Below are 26,416 nucleotides of genomic sequence, written 5' to 3'. Positions count from 1 at the left end.
ACCAAGCTTAAATGAGAGCTTAACTCTATTTAATATGATAGTGTTTTAATTTATATATCAACTGCTGAAAATGATCCCCACCTACTAATGTAAAAAAAAATGTGATGAGAGCTGAATACTCATCAATCCCCATCATCCCGTATATGAAATCAAAGTTCGAAAACTTCCGTTTATAGGAAACACTCGGCGTATGATATGTATATATTTTCAGCAAATTTAGTTAAAAAATAAATAAGTATAATAATTTTAAAAAAACGAAAAAAAAAGTGTTTTTAACACTCTGTAGATCGAAGACAAAGCATTTTTGGACATGTTTTTATATGAACTGTTCATCTTAAATTTGGCTCAGGATTCACGCATTGAAATTTTTACCAACTATTCAGAAACACCCTGTATATGAACATACATACAAATAAGTTTTTCACATTTTCTATGTATACTGGTAAATCAGAAAGTTACCTGTCATTGCCTTGTCTGGAATTAGTAAAATTCGATGTCGAAATTCTGGGGAGTTTGATATGCTTTAGGAGTTTTCCACTCTCTCCTTTGTATGTATGATACTCTGCATATTTGAACAGGGATTTTTACACTTCCAAAGTCACTTTCTCCGGAGATACATATCGATTATCACATTTATATGAGGGAAACGAGTTTTAAAATATTCATTCATATTTCATTGGTTTTTAGTAGAGTGCTGTACCTTACTGCCATACGACAGATTGATAAATTCTTTAGTAGTATTTTTAAAATGACCATGGTCAAAGCTTTCTCTTTTAATTAGTTTCAATCGATTTTGGTTCCATAAATATCTTCAATACTGAATATAGGTGTTTTCTAATTAATGTATTTCTTGCAGATTTTATTGCGTTAAAATGTACAGGAGAACGTAAATAGTTGCTTTGAATATGTAAATCCCCAAGCACTTTCTTAGTTAATAGCTTAATATAATAATAATTAATAATACATTTAAATAAAAAATAAAGGACGAATTGAAAGTAATAGTTATATGAAATAAAAGATTAATTGAAGTAATGGCTATTTATGTTAAGCATTTTTTTGCCTTGAATAGATTATTTGACTATTTATTCAAGATAAATATTTGGCATTCTCAAGTTAAGAAGGGAATTGCTTGATGTAAGCTGGAGATTTATATCAATACCACAATGACTTAACAAAAACGCAGACAAAATTACAAAGAAGAAATTGACTTCCTTATTTCATGAAAAATATACCATTTTGGAGGATATACAAACTTCAGAATTCTCGATATGATACATTAATATTTAATTCAGCCATTTAATTTTTACTGTGAAGTAAACTTATCTCTTGAAACATTCGCTTTCTTTAGTAACTTGGGCCACTTACCGGAGTAATTGGTAGTTAACTCTTGTGATCTCAACTCTAATTAAAAAAAAATTTCTTCTCTATATAGAAAATTGGATTTGCCTCCCTCATTAGCGGGAGGAAAATGTCACTTCACTTCCCAAGCATTAACAAATCCGTAAACAACTTTTAACTTTGGTGGTTGTTGAGTGACAATAATTATAAACTTTTCAAATCCAATTAGAAAGTTTTGTTCTTTAATATCATAGAAAAATTATACAGGATATTTTCTAAATGAGCAGTACAAATTTAAGGAGATATTCTTTGGGAGAAAATTAGTTAAAAATCCCTATAAAGATATGGCCCGAACCGTTTAATTTTCCAATCTCACAATGTTGAAATTCAAAGAAAAAATAATTACTTTTACTATTATTTAAATCATATTTATGCTAATTTCATTAGATTTCTAAAATATATCAGAATCCAGCCAGGTCTGGCTTTCTTTCACCCCTCTCCCTCACCCAAAATTTTTTTACTACATTATTGACTATATAAGTCCTAAATCTTCAAATTTTTGTTTAGTTCAGAAACTTCTTGACCTCTTGCCTCCTTTCGTATTGTAATTTGTGTAAAAAATAAAAGTTTTATTGTTTTTCCGTTTAGAATACGTGGTTAAAGTATGGAAATTTATTTTTGAGACACCTTGTATTTGAAACCTACAGTAAGCGAAAATCCTAAAGTTCAGGTTAGTTCGGGTCAACTGAACAGGTTAACTGAAGCAGGAAGGCAGCGGAGTAATCGAGTTGACTGAAAGATTTAGTGTCGGCACCAACGACCTAGAAAAACTGGATGTAGAAAAGAATTGCAGTCATTTAACTAAAATAATTGGTCCCATTTTTTGGACAGAAGGTCGCAAGGTATTAATGTCTCTATGACGTTATTTTATCGTTGGTCTTCCAAAGATAGAGTAAAGTAGACGTAAGAGGCCCTGGTAACGTGATTCCGTCAACATGAATCAGTATCTTATTTGTCAAAAAGAGGTGTAAAAAGTTAAAAAAAAAACAACGCTCCATCTAGTTTTTCTAAGTCGTTGATTAGTGCAGAGTTTGATTTTACCAAAGACACGAATTTCGGAATTTCGAATAGTCAAATACCAAAAAAGTCTCCTATTGTGTGGAAGATGAAGTGCTATTTCTTTCGCATAATAGAAGATTTGTGACTGATTTAAATTGATTGAAACAATTTTAATATTATCAGATACGTTTTCTTAAAAATATCTCCTTTAAACTCGTATTATTGCTGCCTTAAATCGCAGAAATATTCATTAACATAATATACTACAACACTAATTACATAATTGGTATTTCAATAGCAATTAAGACTTGCAGTTTGGCCCTTAATTTACCCCGATCTCTCATATTTTCAGTTTTCTACTGCTTTTAGGAAACAAATTACGATTATAAACAGGGAAGTTGCGATGCTTTTTTATGGCGAGAGCATTTTAATAAACTTGGTCTACGGGAGGTAAAGAGAAGAAAAATTTAGCTCATTTTTTCTCCTGAATACTGGCTTCAGTGCGATGAACATAATGGAGCGGCCCGATTTATACTCGCTTCTAAACTCTCAACCCGTAAGTGAATTATGAATGATTTCTAAATATAACCCTTTGAAAGATATTAACTACCTGCTTTGGTGAATATACTAATATTTTTATCTATTTTATAAAAATAATTTTACCATATTTCAAAGATGCCCAATTGCGGACATTTTTGAAATATTACCATTGGCGAGATATTTGTCTTCAGTAATGAGGTGTCACCCGCTCTGAACAGAATTTGAGTGGCAAATCACCGGAGTTTGTCGTCAAGGATGAGATAAAAATTAAACCCCAACTATGCTGAATATTCGCACGCAAGATGTTAATAGAGTTTTTCCATTTTGGTTTTCCTGATTACTCTAAAATTTCTCGACGTTTTAACGTGTAATGCTGCTCTGGAACGTCACAACGCTTTTAAATCAAATAATAAAAAATTCTCTTCAAAATTCGCATTTATTCAGTAGGTTCGACCGGTTCGATATGGGCTGTCATGTGGGCTCGGGAGGCGGCATGTTACACACTCCCATAACGAGGTCTGAATACCGATGAGCTGTTTATTGTGCCGTAATATTGATACAATGCCAAAGCTATGTTGGAGACGCGATCCAAATTTTAAAATATTCCGTTTATTTGGCTTACTCGGAAGGATGAGATAGGATGATTCATGCAAAACGACACTATAGATTCATTATAATATCTATCAAACGTCTATCTATAATTTTCATCGTAATATCCAATAAAGACAGTGTGTCCAAAATAGGGGATCCAAGGATATTCAACAGTCCAAAGACGGGAATCTCGTAAACGGCAATGAATTTAGACCTAGTCAAGTGGGAGAAAAGTTGCGCATTCATGGAGTAGTTTGCAAAGTTGTCTTGAAATGGACCAGAAACTTACCAGAGTCGCATTTAGGGAAAAAAGCTGATTCTGTGGTAGTTTATAAAAAAATTGCAGTGGAAAAGCGATTTCACTTGTCATGCATCTCTTAGCATAACCATTTTGGTCTTTTCGAAATAAATAAAAACCAAAAATACTTTAGTAAATTTGTTTACAACGTGAAAGTACTGTGCTGTATAAGTAACAGATGCATCGAGCAGGAATAGATTCTATACTTCAACCAGTATGAGCCCACAGAAGTGTGTCCAATATTATATCTCGTTTAGGACAAGGATTGAAAGCAAGCAATAATAGTAATAAAGACGGTTGTGCTTAGAGACTGTGCTTTTCATTGAGACTAGCACCTAGTAATTTTCGAGCATTCATAGACAGTATTTCTGACATTATCTTCCAAAATTTCTTACTCTATATCATTATTCTTATATATTCTTCTAATTTTCCTACTCTAAATTCGCTTACTTATGCATATCTAGTTTAAAAGTTACTACTTCTCGTATTCTGTAACTTCCCCAGACAATATGGTCAAATAATTTCCCATTTGCGAAGCCACTACTTTCAGATCTTCGAAATATCTTGCAGTGCGTTCTGGTCAGGAAAATCATATACCTGCATCGATCTATTATTACCAGCCTAAAGTCGTTTCCATTGCAATTAAATACTAATTTACTAATAAAACTGTTATCTTGAATTCGAAGTAAAGACAGGCGTCGTATGTTTTTATAATACTTAAGATAGCAAGCAAACCATTTTCTTATCTTAGGTAAATATTTTTATCAGGGGAGAAAGTTCGTAAAGAGCTCGTAAATAACACATACAACTCTTTGAATATTAAGAGTAATGGTTGTGTTATGCCATTAATCCTTATGGAGGAAAATTCTCAAGTCGAGGGAAAAAGAAACTTCTGTACTCCTTAACGATGCTCTATAATGTTTTCTTATTCTATGCTTGCGGCAAAAGTCATTCTTTGTGCAAGACTTAGTCCATATTTAATTAATACAAACTGCTGTACAAAATTAACGCATCGCTAAACTATGCTATTATTCTGATGCTAGATAATTTCAAAACCTTTTGTCTCATTTTAATAATTATTTTAATTTAATTTTAGACCCATTCATTAAGATCTGTATCCTTCGTCCTTTGTACCTACAATGGGCTTACAGTTATACAATTAAATTTAAAAAATGGCCAAAATCGGATAATAAGTTGAGAAGTTATTTAGTACGAAGTTTGTGGCAGATTTTTAGTGGTGCGATAATTTTATACAGTATTTCTATACATATACAAAGCGATGAGGGACAGGAGTTTAGCAACTTTCTGAAAGTTAATTTATAACTGGAACAATGGTAGGTTTATTATAGGAAACATCTAACATTTAATTGTGTCTTAAATGTAAATGAAAACTATTTATTCTTGTGTTTTATTTTTATGGCTTGATTTTTTGTTTGTGTTGAGCAAACATGTTAAGGAAAGCCTGGACGTAATAAGATGGTTGACATTTAAAGTTATATTAGAATCGATCAGTTTATGAAAGCACATAAAAAATCAGTGGCAATGACACATGGAAATAATATGGAAGTAATTTCAAAAGGACCTTCTTGGTTTTAATGGTTTTTTGTTTTTTGTTAATTAACCCAGTAACCAGTCAACAGTGTCAATTTATTGTTTCATAAGAGTCGCAACAAAAATTTTCTTACAAAACAGTCAATCGAAACATGGGCAAAATAGCACCAACCTTAAAATATAACACTTTATTACTACATTTTCTTTTATTATTGTATACAAGGTGTTTGAAAAAGTTGGTACAAAACTTCAGAATGTGAATGTACAGCCAAAAATATTATAGTAAAAAAAGTTCTTATAAATACTAATCCGACGGAGGATCATTACTGAAATATGGCCCTCCAAAGGCAATCATTTGGATGCTTGTTAAAATAACTTTCTTTTTTATTAAGATAATGGATTGAAAACTGTAGGTAATAATCATACCAGAAAGATCTTTCACTATCATAAGTTTCATGAAAATCTATTATAAATAAGAGTAGTTAGAAAATTACCCTTAACAGAAATTTTTTGATTTTTTTTATTCCTTTGAATTGTTAAGCAAATAATATTATTTTTTAATGAATTATACTTTTTTGAAGAAAAATTGTCTCTACTTTTTTTCGAATTTTGTGTAGTTTAGTCCTAAATAATTATTTTTTAAATAATCTATGACTCAGATTAGTAGCATTTTCACATAGTAGATATCTTTCACAGTGACAGTTTCACTGTAGTTATGATAGTTAAATACCTTTATTGTATGATTGTTATCTACAATTTTCATTCCATTATCTTAATCAGAACGAAAGTTATTTTTAAAAATATCCAAATGGTAGGATCTCTGTGAACAACCATATCTCAGTAACGATGCTCCGTCGGACTAACGTTTATAGGAACTTTTTTCATTATTTTTGGCTCTACTTTCGCCTTCTTAAGTTCTGTATCAAGTTTTCCAAATATCCTGTATACAGGGTGGGCAAATTTCTACATATGTATAAGATCACGGTAACTAAGAAATAGAAAAAAAAATTAAGGACACTCTTGATATCTTATTTAGATATACAGACAATTTATATAACAGTATATTGTTTAACCGATAACAAAAATATAATTTTCTGTCACTGAAAGAATAATTTCCCAGATGAGTTGGGGACCAGGTTGATAGTTTTTTAAATCCAGAGAATAGTCCGCTTGAACAACACCTGCTTGTTTTATTTCTTGTATTTTGTTTAAGGCGTTGCTTCCAAACAAAATATAATAAAAAATGAACAATCTACCCCATACATAGATTTAACTAAGGACTAAGGACGAATATTCTATGAATGGAATAAGATTCTACATGTGAAGACTATCGCTCTAAGGCCAAGTTGCTTAACCATAGCTTAACCTTAAATCGCCTAAACTCGAACCTCGTAAATTTTGACGCCCTTAAGAAATGCTTTATTCTCTCGATAATAATAATCTAACGTAAACAAATACTTTATGTAGGATCACAGTTGACTGTTGGGGTATTCTTGTAGATAGGTGTTACTTTTACGTTTGATACATGTTAGATAGTAAGTATTCTCTTTAAGGTTGATGTATCTCTGAGGTACGACCCTGGTAAGCATTAGTTGGAGCATGGGAATTTCCCATGCTATGCCTTGTCGGTATTGGAAATCCCCGCAATAAACTTGATCAGCATTGGAACTGCCTATAATATACTTTATCGGCATTTGAATTGCCCTTGATAGATTCCGTTGGCCCTATAGTTGCAGTTCCAATTCTCAGCTAAGACGCCACGGTTTAATGCGGCGGGTGGTGCAGATGGCACCCTAACTAGGGCACACCCATAGTTTATCACCACGGGTTTTAGTATTTAACGATTTACAGGGCATGTACAAGCCCTCTTTCCTTCTAGGTTCGGTTGTCGTTGGTAACTCAGAAGTCGTGTCCACGCTCATAAATTCATAAGTTACTTTGTCCTCCATTTTGTTCATTTTATATTAATAAACGCACATTTATAATCCTTCTTCTAACCTGTGATTTTATTATAAGATATAAACACAATCTTATATCTATAGTAATATCAAACCTAATGCTACACATGTATGTTTGTATTCCGTGGGGTGGATTTAGCACCACTGGCCTTAAGCCACGATTCAACTCCTCGGCCAAAACCATCCCGATTAACTACTGCCTGGAACTTTTCTGAACCTCTTTAATTAAAAATATTTGTCAACAATCCTGATTCATTACTGTACAATTCTTTCCACGTTGTTTTCAAAACCCTTTAGACTTGTTCGGCCAACCATTATTGATTCGGGAACAATTAGATTTTCCGCCATGTCAAACTTTATAAACTCGTGCTTGATATTTTATATTAACCCTGTTACAAAGATTCACCGAAACTACACGTGGTTATATGCAAACATTGAGCTACTAATGCCTACCAATTTTCTGTCAGACTGCTCCAAACCCATTCCATATTTGAGGCACGTCGAGATGAGGCTTAACAGAATCTATTTGCATAATTATTTATCACGTTCATTCGAAATATAGAGTCTTGTTATGTCGCTGAAACAAGTCGTAATCGTTTAAAATGCGAGTGGCTGTGGAGGCTGTTTGGCAAAGAGCCTGCACCCCATTTAATAAAATTTGCTACATAGAAGGAAAAAGATTCACCCAGTAGTCAGGACGCCCTCTTGCTTACTTAATATAATTCCTAAAGATATGACAGCAGCTTGTTAAACACACGGCGTAAAGTTTGTGATAATATAGACTGTGAGCCTTATTCTAAACAAGGGTTCAGCACTTCTAAATTGATAGTAATTTATTTTACACGAAATACGAAACTCAATTTAATTGAAACTCCCACGTAATTGTTTATCGTAACTTAATAAAAAGCTGAGCCGAGCGGAAGCTTATAAATTGAAAAGGGTTAGAGGAATCGCTCTGTTTAGAGCTTTAAATGTTGATTTGTAGATGCAATTTTTTAAAACTCACTTAGAGAAGCCCGGAGCTCTGTTAATGATGAGTTTAAACTTTTTTCGCCGATTATTTTTAATTCTATTAGTAGCCAATTGGCAGTGATAACTGTTTTTATTTGAGTACTCTACGATTTATAGGAATTTCATAGCAAATCTCGCAAATACCAAGTACCACTTGCACTGATGATTCTCACACTTGTATTCCATTAGAGCAAATGCATTAATCTCAATTGTCACGCAATTAGATAATCTGTTCTTTTACAAGAAAACTCAAGCTAAAACACGCAACTCTCTTATGTGGTGAAACTTTTAATTTAGAGCACACGCTACACCCATCAAATTAAAGGGATCAATCAATTCAGGTCGTTTTAAAAACTTCCCGCTTTCGGATGATGAAATGTTGAAATATGCTTCCGATAAATTTCCAGTACACGCCAACTTTCAGAAATGTATTCAGAAACCATAAAACACACATTGGTGCCAGATCAGCAGGTCATGTATTCGTTTTCGTAAACGAGGAGTGAATAATGAGAAACATTTTGGCCATCCACGTGCTGAACATCGTTACGTAAATTGGACGAATCGTGGAAGCCTCGCAGCATTTCGTATGTCTTTTTCTTTCTTTATCAATCGTATTAGTGGCTGACTCTTGAAAATGAAACGTATACATTTCACATAATTTATAATAATATGATGCATGTTTTATCTTTTTTTTTTTCTGAGGTGCGATTTTATTTTTCTGGTAAATGATATTAAGTTCTTCATCGTCAAGAATTAATATATAGGTGAGTTCTCTTAGGACCTGTCTTTGATCGTAAAACAGTGATAATATTAATGGTATTTAATGTGATTTAAGTCATTTCTGGTGGCTTAAATAAAACAGCACAGTGGATTTACTGACGAATTGCAAACCAAATTCCTGGGAAGGTGGGTGTTGTTTTTGTAATAAAAACATGATGGACGTCCTAGAGAAATATAGAATCGTTCATGAAGTAAGAATTGTACATATTCCAGAACTACTCTAATGGAAAAGATTGGCTTTCTATAATTGAATTGGACCGATATTTAAACTCGATGTAAGTGTTTACTGAATGTCCTTAAATAATTTGTACAAATCTCTACCTCTGATTATCTGATATTTTACTACACAAAATGACGATTTTCGAAATTTAGGACGTAAATTTAAGGAAGTAGATAAAGAGAATACTTGAGTAAAATATAGTATTTCGGACTTTTTCGGTGAAAAACTTTTTTTTTAAATCTATTTCACAACACGCTTTTAATAAAAAAAGTACGTTTGAGGAGCCTGTATGGATTAATTCTTTGGAATAGTCGGACTCAAAATTGAAAAGGACGTTCTGTTTACAGTGAATAATATACAATTTTTTACTGTTCTTTTAGACATTTAGTCTAAACTCCGTATGTTAAATATAAAACTAATTATAATAAACACAGAATTATTTCCTAAAGATAAATTGTTAATAAGAAAGTGAATGTCAGCTGTCGACGGACCATAAACCAAATCCCGACCCTAATTATCCGAGACAAAATTCACTACGAAATGAAAATTTGGATTTTACCTCAAAATACCTAGAGAAGGGATGCCCGTGGAGACCTTTGAAAGGTTTACCTTTTATGCATGAAACATGTTACCGAATTCAGCACCGGGTGGCAATAGCTATTTGTATATTGAGAGCGCAAAGTGATACATTTTTTCTCAATGAAAGGAAAGGAAATCCCAAAAAGCACATGTGATTTTTTCTACAGTGAAAATGAATAAACAAATTGATTCTATTTGTTTTTGAGTCAGGAATAATTACCATTAGTGGTGGGTTTTCTGTAGAATTATGTGTCCCCAAAAATATTTCAATAATGATGCAAAAAGACACTGACCATGTTTTATTTACTTTTACTTTTAGTTTTTATGAATCATAGTGCAGCTAGTTTCATTACCTCGGTTTTTTGTGCCAAATACGTGATAATCACGTTTTTCGAAAAATGTCTTACACCTATCATACTGCGCATTGTACCATCTAACAAAAGGATCACATCGCTTCTCATACTTATGTTTATATTTTTCCGAGAACAAATCCATAATTACATATATATAGGGCAGAGTACTAGAAATATTACCCCCAAAAGTAATACCCATCTCGTTCGTTACAAAGAAAAGCAAATTACTAAATTAGATATGTCTCTTTTATGAAATATGGCAATGAATATAAATGAATTAAAGCCATAGAGACACAACAACCAGACTTATATCAGTTGTTACATTCGTCGCTAGTGCTGAATAAGTGGTGAAATTCATGTTGGCACGCTAAGCGAACACTTAAAATCCTTCGCATAATCCGTATTTTGTGCTCGCTGTTTAAACCATAAAAGTGTTTTTTTACGCTTGATTGTAGGAAATACATATTATGCTTCTTTAAACAGACCTGACATTTCGCAGATGGCACTCGAAAATATACATTAAAAATATAGTAGTCGTAGTTAGGCTCCGATTTGTCACACCTAAAAACCTTGCAAATATCAGACTGTTCTCAAATTTCATTATTATAAGAGAAAGAATGTAAAAAAATATAATTATGATTTTCTGTATTTTGAGAGTTAAGTATTGTGAGATTAATGTATGTTGAGATAAGTCAAGCAAATCGTTTCTTATACACCCTGTATGAGAAATTGTTATCAAAAAAATAAAAAGGACGTCCATATCAACAGTGTTATCAGTAGCTAAGGCACTATTTGTATTATTAGGAGTCTGATATCAGCCACATAAAACTCTTTAGAAGTATTATCTGTTTGGGAACAAATCAATAACTCTGACCAATGGCAATGGATTCAAGTTTGGATTTATTTTCTCGCAGAAAATAAATCTTCTATTCAAGCAATCTATTTGTTATAAAACGAGTTCTTATGCGAGAGGACTAGCAGTGTGAGCAGTGAATACACAGACTATTGTTTCGTGTATCGCAGATACTTTTCCTAATTCGTATGTTGTAGTATATACCTTCACTCTGAATATTACAGAATTTAGTATTTTTTCAAAAAATTAAATATCATTTGAGGCTTCAGAACTTGTTTGAATTCAATTTCCAGTTATTCAAGCCGATAGTTATTTAAACAAAACCACAATGGCGAAACATTCAGTGTAGCAGTTCAGTAAGTAAGTGTGCACTTGTTTTTTTTGACACAGGAATACTAGATACATAAATCCACAAGAAGAACGCCCAATAACGCCACAGGTAATCTGATGCAGGATTTCGAGTCTGATTAATTACCGTCTAAATTAGTGGGGGACGTGAAAAAAATTGACTTTTATTAATAAAAATCCAGGGACCTCTATATGTACATTAACTGATAGCACTAAAGTAATAACAAATTAATGTGGTTGATACTTGACTAGATATTCTGATCAACATGCTTTTGAAGCTCAAGTAGGTGGGCTGAATCAGAGAAAAGCATGGAATCAGAACAAGTGATTTGCTTCAATCAGAAACTCGTCATCCAAACACATTGTAATATTAACCACAGATAATTAATGTCAGCTATTTTTTCAAGCTCTGCAGGTTCCCAAAATATTGGAATTTACAACTTAAAAATTGCCAAAAAGTACGTGCCTCCCGTGTTTTAGACATATTTAGAAAAATTTCGAATCTTTTTTCGCCGTTTTTTTGCTTTAAAAGAAGAATCTTATATTGATTTCAGGTACCTCAGTTGAAATCCTGGATTCTTGGAAAAACATTTTTGCACACCTTTATTTTACAGCACCTTCAAAATCGCAAAAAAAGGTATTGACTTGATTTCGTATCTCAGAATCCAAAAGAGATGTTGTAATTTCGTTTATGTAAGATTGTAGAACACATCGGAATGATTGATTTGAGCTATTTTTTAAAAAGAAAATTACTGTACAATTTCCCGAGATATCGGAATTTAACTTTTGAGAATTAGCAAAACTGTGAAATCTCAAAACCAACCAGTTAGAAGAACCTGAAAAGAACAGCTCATAAACTTACGAACTCAAATGTTCAAATAGGACTAAAAAATAATTCCATGATGTTTTAAGTTAATTACTTTAAGTTTATGTATTACTCAAATTTGTCTAATGAATTTATTAGTTGTTATTTTTTATCATTTCACAGATAAATTTTTTTGTCATTATTAGTTAGTTATAAATGCATTATCTATAATAGGTTAATTCTTACTTCGGAGTAGCAGAAATTTGGAGAAGAAAATTGGAGAAAAAGTAGAGTCTTTTTTAATAAATAGGATTTAATAAATTGAATATTTATGCACAAACTAAACACACGTGTGTTTAGCAATGGTACGCTAGATATGCGAGAAGTCCTGGAAATCCGCATAATTAAAGCCCCAAACTCTTTGCGCCTCGAACTGGATGAAATTCAGTGGCCACGTTCTATGGCTCAAAGGATAGCTGCATGTTTGCAAACGTCGGCTCCCACTTTGAAAAGTTTTTGTAAATTTCTTTTCTCTTCTTACAACCTTTAATTAAATAACTTTTTCGGTTGTTGCTTATTATGAGTCTTTCATAATTGATACGAACTTTTTTATTAAAAAGATCTCTAGAGTGGAGGGTGTAAGTTTGTCGGTCTAGTTACGAAACACCCTATACATATTGAAACAATGTGAGTCATGAAAATTTCCACTGTCCTCACCCACAGCACAATAAACACAAAACTATAACTTTTAGAGGCTGCATAATCGTTGTAAATATTGGACGCCATTAACTGATAATGTGCACATATGGCGCCAGTATTGGCCATTTGCGTTAAAATAATTGCTCTGCAAATTTATATTTAGATTGATGTTTTTATGAAGGACGTTAACTAAAAGAAATCCCCCTCTTATTTACTTTTGAGGAAATTGTTTTCTTAAATTGTCAAAGACAACTAATTTTAAAACTCACAAAGGAACTTGACAATAAAATGCTGTGCGCGCATCAAGACATTCCGCGTCTTTCCTGTTGTTTTCAGAGGAATAGATTTTGAGTGGAATATTGATTCAAGTTCTCATAAAGGCATGTGTTAGTCGTACGAGAAATGGAACGATGCTGTAGGCATAAATTATAGCCGAAATTTTCTTTAGATAGCATTCGGTAGTCCCTCGAGGGGAAATGGAGAACATCGCACCAGGGATGGCCCGACGTAATTAACTGAAGCGGCTATTTTTAAAAGCTTTTACTGCTTGAATGGCAACAAAGTATTGATTTTTCGAAATATGAATCAACGTGTTCTGGGTAGGGTGGTATTTTAATCCACCAGAAGAAAATATGCAACTCTTTAGTATTTTTAAAACCGAGACTTCTTCTCACCTTTTGGAATAAAACTTGCAAATCTCCGCATTCGCGATGTTTATTTAATTAATATAACAATGCTGGCGTAGACAACATTTACCTAAATAAATTGGAATTTCCCCTAGAGCTTAGTAGTATGCTCATCAAGGCGCTGTAAATTTTCCTATTCGCCTTTGAACTTTATTTGCTCTTATACGAAAAGTACAACAGATTACATTCCTTAGTTTGAATTATTTAATAAAAGGCCAGGGCAGCGGAACGGAAGATTCTTGAGCCGAACTATTTCCTCAACTTACCTTTCAAAATATTTCCTTCGAATCAATCGTTTTTAGAGAGAGAAAGAGAAAGAGAGAGAGAGAGAGAGAGGGAGAGAGGGAGAGAGGGAGAGAGGGAGAATTGATCAGAAATGTTTTTTCATCTGTTTATTGATATTTCTAAGAAAGTTGCAATTTAAGTAACGTTTGAACTATGACAAAATGTATGGAAACTTTCAGAGCCAAACTTAATTCTTAAAAGGTTAATATCCGGAAACTTCAGTGACGTACCGAAAGTAATGAACTTGCAATGAAACATTTAAGCTTTAAGTTCCCTAGAAACATCTGGCTAATGCCGTTTGTCTTATGTCTTGAACAAACCAAGGGTTTGATATTATGGCGAAAGGGCATTTCACCCAGTCATTTGCACCGAAGTTCTGAAAGCTTGATTCGTTAATTTTCGAGGAACTGTTTTAGATGTGATCCAATAGCATAGTGTGCCCAAGATACGGATGTCTAGCATGGAGATCTCGTAAACAGTAATAGATATAGATGTAATGTTAAATAGGAGAACAATAGGGCGATCAAGAAAGCACTTTTATTAAATTATTTTTGGTTTTCCAGTTGTTTGTAAAAAAGCGAAATTTTTTAATTGCGTTTTTATTCTTATTTTCGAGTCATTATGAACAAGATCTTTTTTTCTAAATACAGTTCTGGCAAGTTTTTATCGATTTTAAGACAACGAAGACTAGAGTGTGAACTCCTCCTAAAGGTGTGAATGGAAACTCTTGTCCAGAATAGATAGTAGTGAGTCCGGAACATTGAATTGCTCAGCTGCACCTGTTTTATTATTAAAAAAAACTGATTTAAGGCACTGACCAAATTAATTAAAGATATTAAAATTATATACAGGGTGACCCAACTTTAAACGGTATAATTGAAAATTTCGATTCTTCTGATAAAATTAAGCATATTTTGTTCTATAAACTTTTTTTCGGTTCTTCTTCTTTTTCAAGATATTGACAATCAAACATTTTTAATTCTTCACATGTTTTCAAACCCTTATACTAAAATTTCTCAAGAACCAAACCTAGTAGAGAAGTCCTGATTGCGCGTTCTGAAAGACGCTTAAATTCTTTTTTTCATCATGTTAAACATAGCACTTAGCATTACTGCTATCCATTTTTAGACGCCTTTAAACAAGAACATCATAATTTTTTTAATTATTCACTTTTATTTCAAACCGCTGTAGATAAGCGTCAGAAAAACTTTAGAGTTTGTCCTTTTCTGGGAAACTTGTTTATCATGAGTATCTTTGATTAGTTGCCAGAAAATCATTTGAAACAATTTGTTACTAAATTCTTTATTAAATTAAATTATTAAATTAATCCCGAGGAAACACTCATTGGATGGGTGTCCTGTCCATCACAGCCGACTTGTCCAAAACTGGTTGAATATCAACTATCCTCAGCGCTGGATTAGAAGAAATGGGCCAGTACTTTGGCCTCCTAGGTCACCAGATCTCACACCACTTGACTTTTTTTTGTAGGTAACTTTAAAGGATATGATTTACAGAGATCCTCCTGAATCAAGAGAAGAATTAATTGCATCAATCCAGGCTTCTTCTTAACTGATAAGACAAGGTGCGATAGCAAATGCAACACGTTCTGTGCTTCGAAGATGTCGAAGTTGCTTAGTACAAAATGGAGGCCATTTTGAAGCGTTTCCTCGGGATTAATTTAATAATTTAATTTAATAAAGAATTTAATAACAAATTGTTTCAAAAGATTTTCTGGCAACCAATCGAAGATACTCATGATAAACAGGTTTTCCAGAAAAGGACAAACTAAAGTTTTTCTGGTGCTTATCTACAGCGTTATAAAATAAAAGTGAATAATTGAAAAAATTATGATGTTTTTGTTTAAAGGCGTCTAAAAATGGATAGCAGTAATGCTAAGTGCTATGTTTAACATGATGAAAAAAAGAATTTAAGCGTCTTTCAGAACGCGCAATCAGGACTTCCCTACTAGGTTTAATTCTTGAGAAATTTTAGTATAAGGGTTTGAAAACATGTAAAGAGTTAAAAATCTTTGATTGTCAATATCTTAAAAAGGAAGAAGGACCGAAAAAAAGTTTATAGAACAAAATATGCTTAATTTTATCAGAAGAATGTAAATTTTCAATTATACCGTTCAACGTTGGGCCACACTGTAGTTTCCCAGTTTTACTTTCCTAGAACATTGTTTTAACAAATCATCCACAAAATAAATTAAGTTAAAGTTAATGAAACTATTTAAAAATCCAAAAATCATGAAGTTTAAATATCATCGAGAACCACATCACTTTTCAGAGTTTTCATTTCTTGTCGATCTGGAAACTTACAGGCTGCTTCTGGCTGGTTTCTATTTTTAAAAATGAAAATAGCAACCATAGAATGGAAAACATACCAATCCAATCAAATTTTTAATAAAAAATGGAGACAAAAAAGATGAGGAAACTTGCCAAAAAAAGTCAATTTAATGCGATGGTTTTGAATCCTACAAAGCGGATAATCAAAGAATAGAAAAAGGAAAGGAATGGTTAAGATAACAAGCGCACCAAGATTTAAAAGTTCTTGCTTTTCGAATTTCATAACAGATTTAAAATTTAAGAAACAGTCTGTTCGACTCATAAACTAGAAGAAAAAGTACTTGAGGAAAATCGCAGAGTCGCCAAGAAGCCAACCAATAACAAACAGAAAATTGAAAATTCGCATCTTCGGGAAGAAATTAATCAATTAATAAAATTTCATGACGAAACAACCCATATGTTTACTCGATCCATCTAACATGATCTAATCTAAACGACATATTTGTTCTTTTCCTGACAACGCCGCAAAGTAGAGAGAAGATACTAGAGAGAAGAAGTAGAGAGAATATCAAGTGAATCGATGAAATAGAACGACATACAGAAGAATAAAATATGCAAAGATAAATTTTAGTTAGTTGAAGTTAATTAAAGTGACAGATAAATTTTTCGTATCTTCTTCGTATCTGTAAATAAAATGGCAAAGACTCAGAGTTAAATGGAAGGAAGTATCAGTGCATGGCAGCAGTAGAAGTAGAGAAAGCAACCACAAATATTTTTAAGGTCTTATGAATTCTTGCACGAGTCTTTAGTGTTCTCAAAATATAGATATATAATGGCCCAAATATTTGGATAATCTTTTCTTGCGGTACCTAGTTGTTTTGTTAATGAAAATTAGCATTAAACTTGTTTTTCAAATTTTTCTGATAGTTTGACGTTATTATTACTCGAAATTTTCAAAAATGTTTGGCATTATAATTACTTAAAATTTAATCGTTCTAATTTTGTTTTTGAGATATTGCCTTTAATTGAATTTCAAGAGAAGCTCGTGAGCCAACCTGTAGTGAGAAATCCACGATCTCGAGATCGAATGAATTCAAGCAATTTAAATAAGCTTTTTTTGGGTTCGTAAAATATTAAAAAACCCCCAGATAAGAACAGCCGGGAATCAATCATAACAAGCTATAAATATAAAGCGACTTCAGAACGAAAGTGAAGAAGTTCTGTGCAGGAAAAGGTTTACAGCTGGTTTTGTTTCCCTTGTCGATCAACGTTTTTGCGGTGAAAATAGATTTTTTTTGAGCGAAATGCTTTAAGCTACTTTTTCTGTGAAAGTGATTGTATAATTATGAATGATTTCCTAGTCTGTCACAGTATCTAAATAGATTACACCAATGTTAATAAACAATGTGCAATAAAAATTTGACTACATGACAGGATTAATCTTAGAATCATCGAATTATTCTATGATAATATGTGCTTTAAATTTGGCTGACAGGAACCAATTCTAGGGCTCATGCATAATGCCTAGAAACCATTTAGAACGCATAGTTATAAAGTAGGAAATACCTTGCTCTATACAGTGATGAGGGTTAAGACTTTTCCAATTAGTGTGTTGGTGTATTCACATGAAACTAGAAATTCTCATTGCCAAGATATAAGATATATAATGTGTAGTATTAAATTCACTGGGGGTTTCTTCTGTTAGCATCATTTGCAAATCTTCTCATGAAAGTGAAATAATGTGAGTTTTAAAAATCTAATTCACATAGAGCAATTTGTTTCCTAATATCCTATTTTCTGGAGAATATTTTTTAAAATTACCAGAATTTTCAGTAGAGTTCTAAAAATTGCCAATTCTGGAATGAAATTGAAAGCATTTTATAACTTCAAGCATTCTGGAAGCAGGTAAAGCCATGAGGTCTCTCCTATCGAATATTGATTTATTTGTTTCAATTTTCGTTCAATATTCGTTATTCAAATTTTCCCAAACTGTTATAGTTTGGGAAAATCTATTCTTCGATTTCTTATAGCTTTTCTTCCAAAACGTAATTACGTTGCACATAAAATTCTCTTACAAAGATGCCAAGGTCTTGGGGATTTAATTCTTTTTTGAGAGTACTCCCGCGGCAACTCTTTTAGGTTTCTTTATTGTCTTCTAGATCTAGATTCAGCGCTTTTTTGCTTTTTTATGACATAGATGTGTCAACAATTTTTCTTCATAAAATGTTTCTTTTGCCTAAGTTTCTCCGGGATTAAAAAGTTTCATTGAAATCCTGCAGGCTAATATTCATTTTTGCACTTTGGATGTGCATTGTGAGCGATTTATTCGCTGTACAAAAACTAAAGATGGTTTAAGTAATAACTGAAACTGATTTACTTTGAATAAATTAAACTGATACAATAATTTATCTATAGAAAAGTAACAGAGACAAGTCGGAACTTGTACAAGACTGAAGTGTGTACATTCAGTAAACAGTAGTAACTATTCATAGAAAAACATGGTCTCCTCAATGTAATATTGACAAATAAACTGTATTATCTCATATTCGAGGGGAGGTTATCAATTGGTACGGGTCTACTGTACATAACGGACACTTTTAGTTTTAGAGATTTTTGAAAAATTCAAAAACAGGGCTCTTTCTTATTAAATTTAGAAATTATCTAGATGAGGAAAAATTAAATTTTCTCAAAAAATTTTCCACAAAATAGTGTCTTACAGAACCGTGGAGTGAAAGGGAGTGCTGGGTGGGGTAAGGTAAGGTAGGTAGGGTAACCAAAACGTGGTTTTGGAAAATTGGAACGATGCAGAGAAGATTAGCATGGCCCCTGCGCAAGGATAACAACAAAAATCGTGAAGCTTGGGTTAGGTGGTAATACTATCTGTGGTAATCCTTGCACAGGGGCCATGCTAATCTTTTCTACATTCTTCCAATTTTAGTATATGTACCGTCGAAGCGAGTACCACCTAATCTAACCTAACCAAAGCAAATATACACCAAAATCACGTTTTGTTTACTCCACCCAGCACCCCTTTCCACTCCATGGTCCCGTAAGACACTTTATTTCGTGGAAAATGTTTTAAGAAAATTCAATTTTTCCTCATCTAGGTAGTTTCTAAATTTAATAAGAAAGAGCCCTATTTTTAAATTTTTCAAAAATGTCTAAAACTAAAAGTGTCCGTTATGTAGTGTGGACCCATTGGCACTAACTGAAGAAAACCCCTGTGAATGTAATACAACATATTAGCAGTGCTGTCTTTCCGTTGAGAATAGCTAGTTTTGTGTGTAGCTACTGATGTATTAATTTGAAAATTCCTAGGCCTAATCAATGTATAGAGTCGTTCATTTTAAAAATTTGCCGAACAATATTTACCATTGTAGGTTGGTAAAAATTTAGGTGGCAGCTTTACCACGAATTTTACATAATTATGACCATTTGTGGAGATAGTTGAAGTTACATTATTAATATCACTTCCTGATCACTAGCCTCATTATTCTTCTACACAATGTTTGCCTTATTGATAACCCCAGAATCTATTCACATTTCTATTGTTGAAATTAAATTATTTATTTAGGTTATTACTGTCAAATTTATTTAAAAACGTGTGAGTCCTAAATATGGCCTAAATTTGATTTTGACAAATAAAAACTCAATTTTACCTCTTTGACTTGAGAATCCTCGCTAAACGTGTCAAGTACTGCAGCTACTGCAGCTTGCTTACTCCACTTCATGCTTCACTCATAACATGGCTATTAATTGTTAATTATTAACTGGCAGTGACATACCGATTAGATCCTGTTTGAAGGATCAATGCTTAGACTGTGAGAAGATGATTTCTGCGGCGTTTATAGAGGCCTCGCAATGTTGTTACTATTAATGCACTGTTGCTTATACATATACATAAAACAATACGACTTATCCATTAATTGCGGAATAATTAAAGCCTTCAAAATATATGTAATTTTTGCCTTATACCATGTGTCGCCAGATAGGTGAACCGACTCTTGTAAAACATAAAAAGTTTTCAATTTAAATTTTCATTTTTTGAAGCCCTGCTTATTTATAGACATTTTTAACATAATTTCACATTTAGAAGATCAAGTATGTCTTGGAAATTTTCAAAAAACTTATTTTCCTGTAGAATAAAGTGTCTCTTCTGTACCAAACACGACATAATGTTATTAAGAAAAGTTGTTTAGAATCGGAACCTAAGAAAATACATCAAATTTGAAAGTCCTCGGACAACTTTGATTTCCCACATTTTATTGTATTTCCCAAATCAACGAATTTTATTTTTACCAATTATTTATTGACGAACTTCCTTTAAATAATCGACAGTCTCGTTTCTTTTAAAACGACGGTTGCCCTGCGAATTCTACATATATACAGGGTGTTCCGTGAAGAATGCGCCAAAAAGGAACCTTATAATCTAGACATTAAAATAATAAGATTTAACCCAACTTGCCTCATGAAAATGTTATTCGTTTAGGATATACAGGGCGTTAAAGTTAATTTTTGTATTTGAATTTCTTTAAGTAAATCGAATAGTTTTGAAGATATCTTGTTCAAATTTTGAATCTATGTTTTTTTTAAGACCGGTAAAATGAATATTTCATGAAATTTGGGTTTCGAAAAAGAGGGCGCTAGTTGCAGCCTATAGGGCGCACATTTATGTCCATATTTTTTTACAAATGCAATAATTGTGATTTTAAGAGGTATTTTTGATAGATCTACAATTTCTAAAGATAAAAGGTATACCTCATTTATTTCGCTAATCCAAGCCATTTTCGAAATATGGCGAATTTAAATTTCCATAACGTGTCTAAGTAAGTGCTCGATATTAAGTAAAAACAATTTATTAATAACAATTATTAATTTATTGAAACAGTATATTTTATTTTAGCAAGTGTGCAAAATGTCCACCATTTACTTGAATGCATTTTCGTACTCCTTTTATTAAGTGTTGTCTTATTCTAAATAAATAACCGTCACTATTTTTAATCGCTGTGGCGGCATCCTGGATGCGTTGAAATAATTGGTCACGCGTATTTATCTCTGTATCATAAACTAAGGATTTCATGTATCCCCATAACGAGAAATCCATTGGGTTGAGGTCGGGACTACGAGCTGGCTAAGGTACATCACTTCCTCGTCCAAACCATCCATTAGGAAATTGTCTATTCAAAAAATTACGAACTACAATGGGGTAATGTGGACGAGCGCCATCATGCATAAAGATGATATTTTGTCTTAACTTCAGCGGTACGTCTTCAAGTAAATTTCCTAATTCAGTTCTTAAAAACTCTAAATATTGTTCTGCATTAAGCCTTGCAGGTAATTGAACAGGTCCAATTATGAAATCGTCCAAAATTCCACACCACATATTAATAGAAAATTCTTATTGAAAGTGATTTTTTGGGGGTTTTCTGCAACGTGAACTAACAATTGAATAATAAATAAAACTCAATATTTAGAGTTTTTAAGAACTGAATTAGGAAATTTACTTGAAGACGTACCGCTGAAGTTAAGACAAAATATCATCTTTATGCATGATGGCGCTCCTCCACATTACCCCATTGTAGTTCGTAATTTTTTGAATAGACAATTTCCTAATGGATGGTTTGGACGAGGAAGTGATGTACCTTGGCCAGCTCGTAGTCCCGACCTCAACCCAATGGATTTCTCGTTATGGGGATACATGAAATCCTTAGTTTATGATACAGAGATAAATACGCGTGACCAATTATTTCAACGCATCCAGGATGCCGCCACAGCGATTAAAAATAGTGACGGTTATTTATTTAGAATAAGACAACACTTAATAAAAGGAGTACGAAAATGCATTCAAGTAAATGGTGGACATTTTTCACACTTGCTAAAATAAAATATACTGTTTCAATAAATTAATAATTGTTATTAATAATTTGTTTTTACTTAATATCGAGCACTTACTTAGACACGTTATGGAAATTTAAATTCGCCATATTTCGAAAATGGCTTGGATTAGCGAAATAAATGAGGTATACCTTTTATCTTTAGAAATGATAGATCTATCAAAAATACCTCTTAAAATCACAATTATTGCATTTGTAAAAAAATATGGACATAAATGTGCGCCCTATAGGCTGCAACTAGCGCCCTCTTTTTCGAAACCCAAATTTCATGAAATATTCATTTTACCGGTCTTAAAAAAAACATAGATTCAAAATTTGAACAAGATATCTTCAAAACTATTCGATTTACTTAAAGAAATTCAAATACAAAAATTAACTTTAACGCCCTGTATATCCTAAACGAATAACATTTTCATGAGGCAAGTTGGGTTAAATCTTATTATTTTAATGTCTAGATTATAAGATTCCTTTTTGGCGCATTCTTCACGGAACACCCTGTATATATATACAGGGTGTTTCTTAATTACATGTAAAAAATATAAGGGCGTAATCTTCGATTGATTTTAAGTAAAGGATGTCTAATAAACACATGTCCACAAATGCTTTGTTTCCAAAATACAGGGTTATGGCTGTGGTAGTAGCAAAAAAAAAACAATAAACAAGTTAGTAAATAGTAATACATATTAAAATCGCTATGATTATTTTCAGCAATTCTTATAAATAATCATTAAAGCATTCCCTCAAAAAATTGTGTTTTCTTTGAAAAGGAGTGCCCCTATCAAAAAAGAACAAGGGAAGTAAAACAACTGTAAATATTTTTTACTAGATAATTGTGTACTAAAATTGAAATACCCAAATTGACTTATTTTGGAAATATTGAATAAAACCGTTTTTTCTTGATACATTTCAATACCCTGTATCTCGGAAACGAAGCATTTGAGGACATATGTTTATTAGATATTTCTTACTTAAAATCAATCGAAGATTACGCCCTTAAATTTTTTACACATAGTTAGGAAACACCCTGTATATGTATGATTACTGATTGGCTAAATCAATCAATTCGATGAAAGATTATTTGGGAGAATGTGCTAGACATCTTGGCCGCCCAGATCCTCAGACTTTACGATAATGGATATTTTTGTTTGAATAAGAATAAAACAAATAGTTTATAAAGAACACATTCCAAATGATACAGAAATATTTAAAAATAGGATTACACTGGCAGTTCAATTAATTCCTAGAGAACACGTACAGGCAGCTTTTAAAGAATTCCGACACCGTATTGAAAAATATACAAATTTAGGAAATTTAGTGGAGCTTTAAGTTTAATATAAGTATAAGTTTTTGTTATTGTTGTCTAGTATTTTGTTCCAATTATGGATACACTATTTCGATCCCCGCTCCATGGATAATAGGTACAGATAAAGTACGTAAAAAGAAAGAGAACCTTTTAGGTTCGGGGCGATCTTAAATACTAAATCTAAGGGTAATAAAACAGTGTCGTACTCTGGCTACAGAGTAATTGTTGATTTATGATAGCACCTGCGGCATTACAGCGCTACTAATAGTACTTGGTTGGTACTTTCTCACCAGTGCCAACAAGGAGCGGCTGCACGTCAATCAACGAGACGTCAATCATCAAATATAAATATTACACAAAAATGATGATCGCAAAACCCTCTTAATTAACGAGAATACTGCTAACCAGGTTGCAACACACATGAGCATCCTATAGGGGTATAACAACCCCCTCACATCTCTTTTCACCTTAGAACTAACAGAGATAATTTAACTAAAGTTCCGCTAAATATTTTACTAACAATACTAACGCTATCACTATGTACAACTTTGCTACTTCTCGATCGTACCTCGACCTTGTTGGAAAATAGTGAAGTTTTTTACATATACAAAAGAGTTAAAGCGATCTGACTAATGGATCCCGCATAAGATTATACACTTTTTAATTTATCTAATGACAATAGTTTACCATTTTATTAAAACAAAAATTAGTAAAAATAAAATTCGTTGATTTGGGAAATACAATAAAATGAAATATATCAAAATTAGCCAAGAATTTTCAAATTTGGCGTATGGGTTTAGGTTCCGATTCTAAACAATTGTTCTTAATAACATTATGTTGTGTTTGACATAGAAGAGACACTTTACAGGAAAATAGGTTTTTTGAAAATTTCCAAGACATACTTGATTTTCTAAATGTAAAAATATGTTAAAAATGTCTATAAACAAGCAGGGCTGAACCTCAAAAAATAAAAATTTAAATTGAAAACTTTTTACCTCGTTGGTTGATTTATCCGGGGACACACGGTATAAACAAATTTGTAATACAACCAAGGTTTTTTAGCAAATACAGTTCTCGATTAGGAGACTTTATCCGATCTCGACATACAAAACTTGTTAGCATTTGTCCTAAAAAAGAACCAGAACAAAGTTTGCGATTTCATAAACTTTTTTTGTACAAAGAACGAGGAAAGCTTTTTAATTCCAGCAGCTGCAGTGTGCTGTTTAAAGTCCGTCTTCCCTTTGTAGGTATCGTACAGAAGCACGAAACGACCTCCATGCTAAACCTATTTCTTTTTCCGTTCACGGATAATTACTCTGGCAAAGTACAAAGTTTGTTTCAGGCGTACATGTACAGATTCTGAAGTCATTTTGCCTCTTTAATCTTTCAAATGAATACTTTTCCAAAGCGCGATTTATTGTAAAAATGTTTTTAACGTATTAGCTAAAATTTTCACCATTTTTCTTTCCATTCAGACAGAAGGCTATGTCTCCATCCTCCATTGTATCGCGAGCAGGATTCAGCGACATATTTTCCCTGATTTGTAGTATGACTACAAAAGAATCGTTATAATAAATTTACATTTTCGCCCAGCCTGAACAAAGGCTTCAAACTGACAAGAATATAATAAACATTCGTCTGTTTACTGTGCAGGTAGTTTTGCAAAATGGAAAACTGGCAAAGACACAAAGGGGACAGTTTGGCTTTAATGAGACCATATTGTTCCACGAAATTTGGAGATATTTGTCTTTCTTTTCTGTTGCATCCCAGTTGGCATTTGAACCTTGGTTTATATCACAACGTGGTTGCCATAATTTAGTCGACGATTGCTGCTATTAGGAACAAGATTTTCTTAATCCACTGGCGAAACGTAGCTTTCATATTTAGTACCAAATTTGAAACTCTTGTGGTGCACGTAATTTAGTTCAGGTGCTAATTGTTAGTACCTGTTTTACGTTATTAATAATTAGTTCATTTATAGGTGTATTATAATCTGGTTGTTGTCATAGGTAGGTCTGGCAAACCACCAATTATTATTATTTTTTAGAGTATTTTGTGAATAGTTACTTTTTGTCAAATTAGTTTATTTAAGTAGTTGTCAAGATTAAAATAAAAGAGTTCCTTACAACATTCGCGATCATCAACATCTTTTAACCACACAAGGACAATTGGTGACCCCGATTCCGAACTCAACGCATCAACCCTCTAGAACACAAGCTATCTCATCCAATCATGCCACGTTCTAGAACCATCCAGCCAGAAGCTAACGTCATCGAGCCCTCTATGGATCAAGAAGCTAGAATCTTCATTAAAGCTCCACCATTTAGTAGAACAGATCCAGAATTGTGGTTTTCTCAATTGGAATCACAATTTTTTATCAATGGAGTGACTTCAGACGACTTGAAATTCCACACTACTATCGGAATTATGGACACAGAAAGTTTGATTTGTGTTAGAGATCTAATTATTAAACCTCCCATGAACAACAAGTTCCAAACCCTTCGTCAAAAGGTATTGGATGCCCTCGTAGAATCACAAGAAAAAAAGTATAAGAAACTTTTTTCGCAACTTCAACTTGGAGACAAAAAACCTTCCATACTTCTATCCGAAATGAACAGTTTGGGAGGCTCTTCACTTCAAGAAGAGATGTTGAAAACCCTTTGGATGCAGAGATTACCTCACAATATGCAGACCATTTTAACGGCATGTTCCTTGCCATTATCAGAAGTGGCGAATATAGCAGATAAAATTGCTGATATAGAGTTTTCCCAAGTTTCCCAAATCAAGTCAGAGGTATGCACAAGCAGTCCCAATGAAATCAACAAAAATACATCTTCAGAAGAATTCAAACACATCACTAAACGTTTGGATAAATTAGAGAGGCAAATCAGATCCCATTCGAAATTAAGATCTTCTAAATTTCGACGCAATTCACCCAGCAGAGATCGTCAAAATTCTTCATGGTGCTGGTACCATC

At 32.8% G+C, this 26,416-nt stretch overlaps 1 protein-coding gene, 1 non-coding gene and 1 pseudogene across 3 annotated transcripts in view; 1 reads left to right on the top strand and 2 right to left on the bottom strand.

Moving 5' to 3' along the window:
• The window catches only part of LOC136419426 (neural cell adhesion molecule 1-like), a 109,090-nt gene that overhangs the window by 32,404 nt on the left and 50,270 nt on the right, over positions 1 to 26,416 (bottom strand). The gene's annotated exons all lie outside the window — the stretch shown is intronic.
• LOC136419574 (U6 spliceosomal RNA) lies at positions 19,014 to 19,113 on the top strand (annotated as a pseudogene).
• On the bottom strand, positions 19,097 to 19,204 carry LOC136419575 (U6 spliceosomal RNA). Its single transcript, XR_010753124.1, has one exon. It is a non-coding gene; the product is annotated as a U6 spliceosomal RNA (small nuclear RNA).

The sequence above is a fragment of the Euwallacea similis genome, chromosome 2 (assembly GCF_039881205.1).
Source record: "Euwallacea similis isolate ESF13 chromosome 2, ESF131.1, whole genome shotgun sequence".
In the NCBI taxonomy this organism is placed as follows: domain Eukaryota; kingdom Metazoa; phylum Arthropoda; class Insecta; order Coleoptera; family Curculionidae; genus Euwallacea; species Euwallacea similis.
This window is presented reverse-complemented; position numbering and strand designations above follow the sequence as displayed.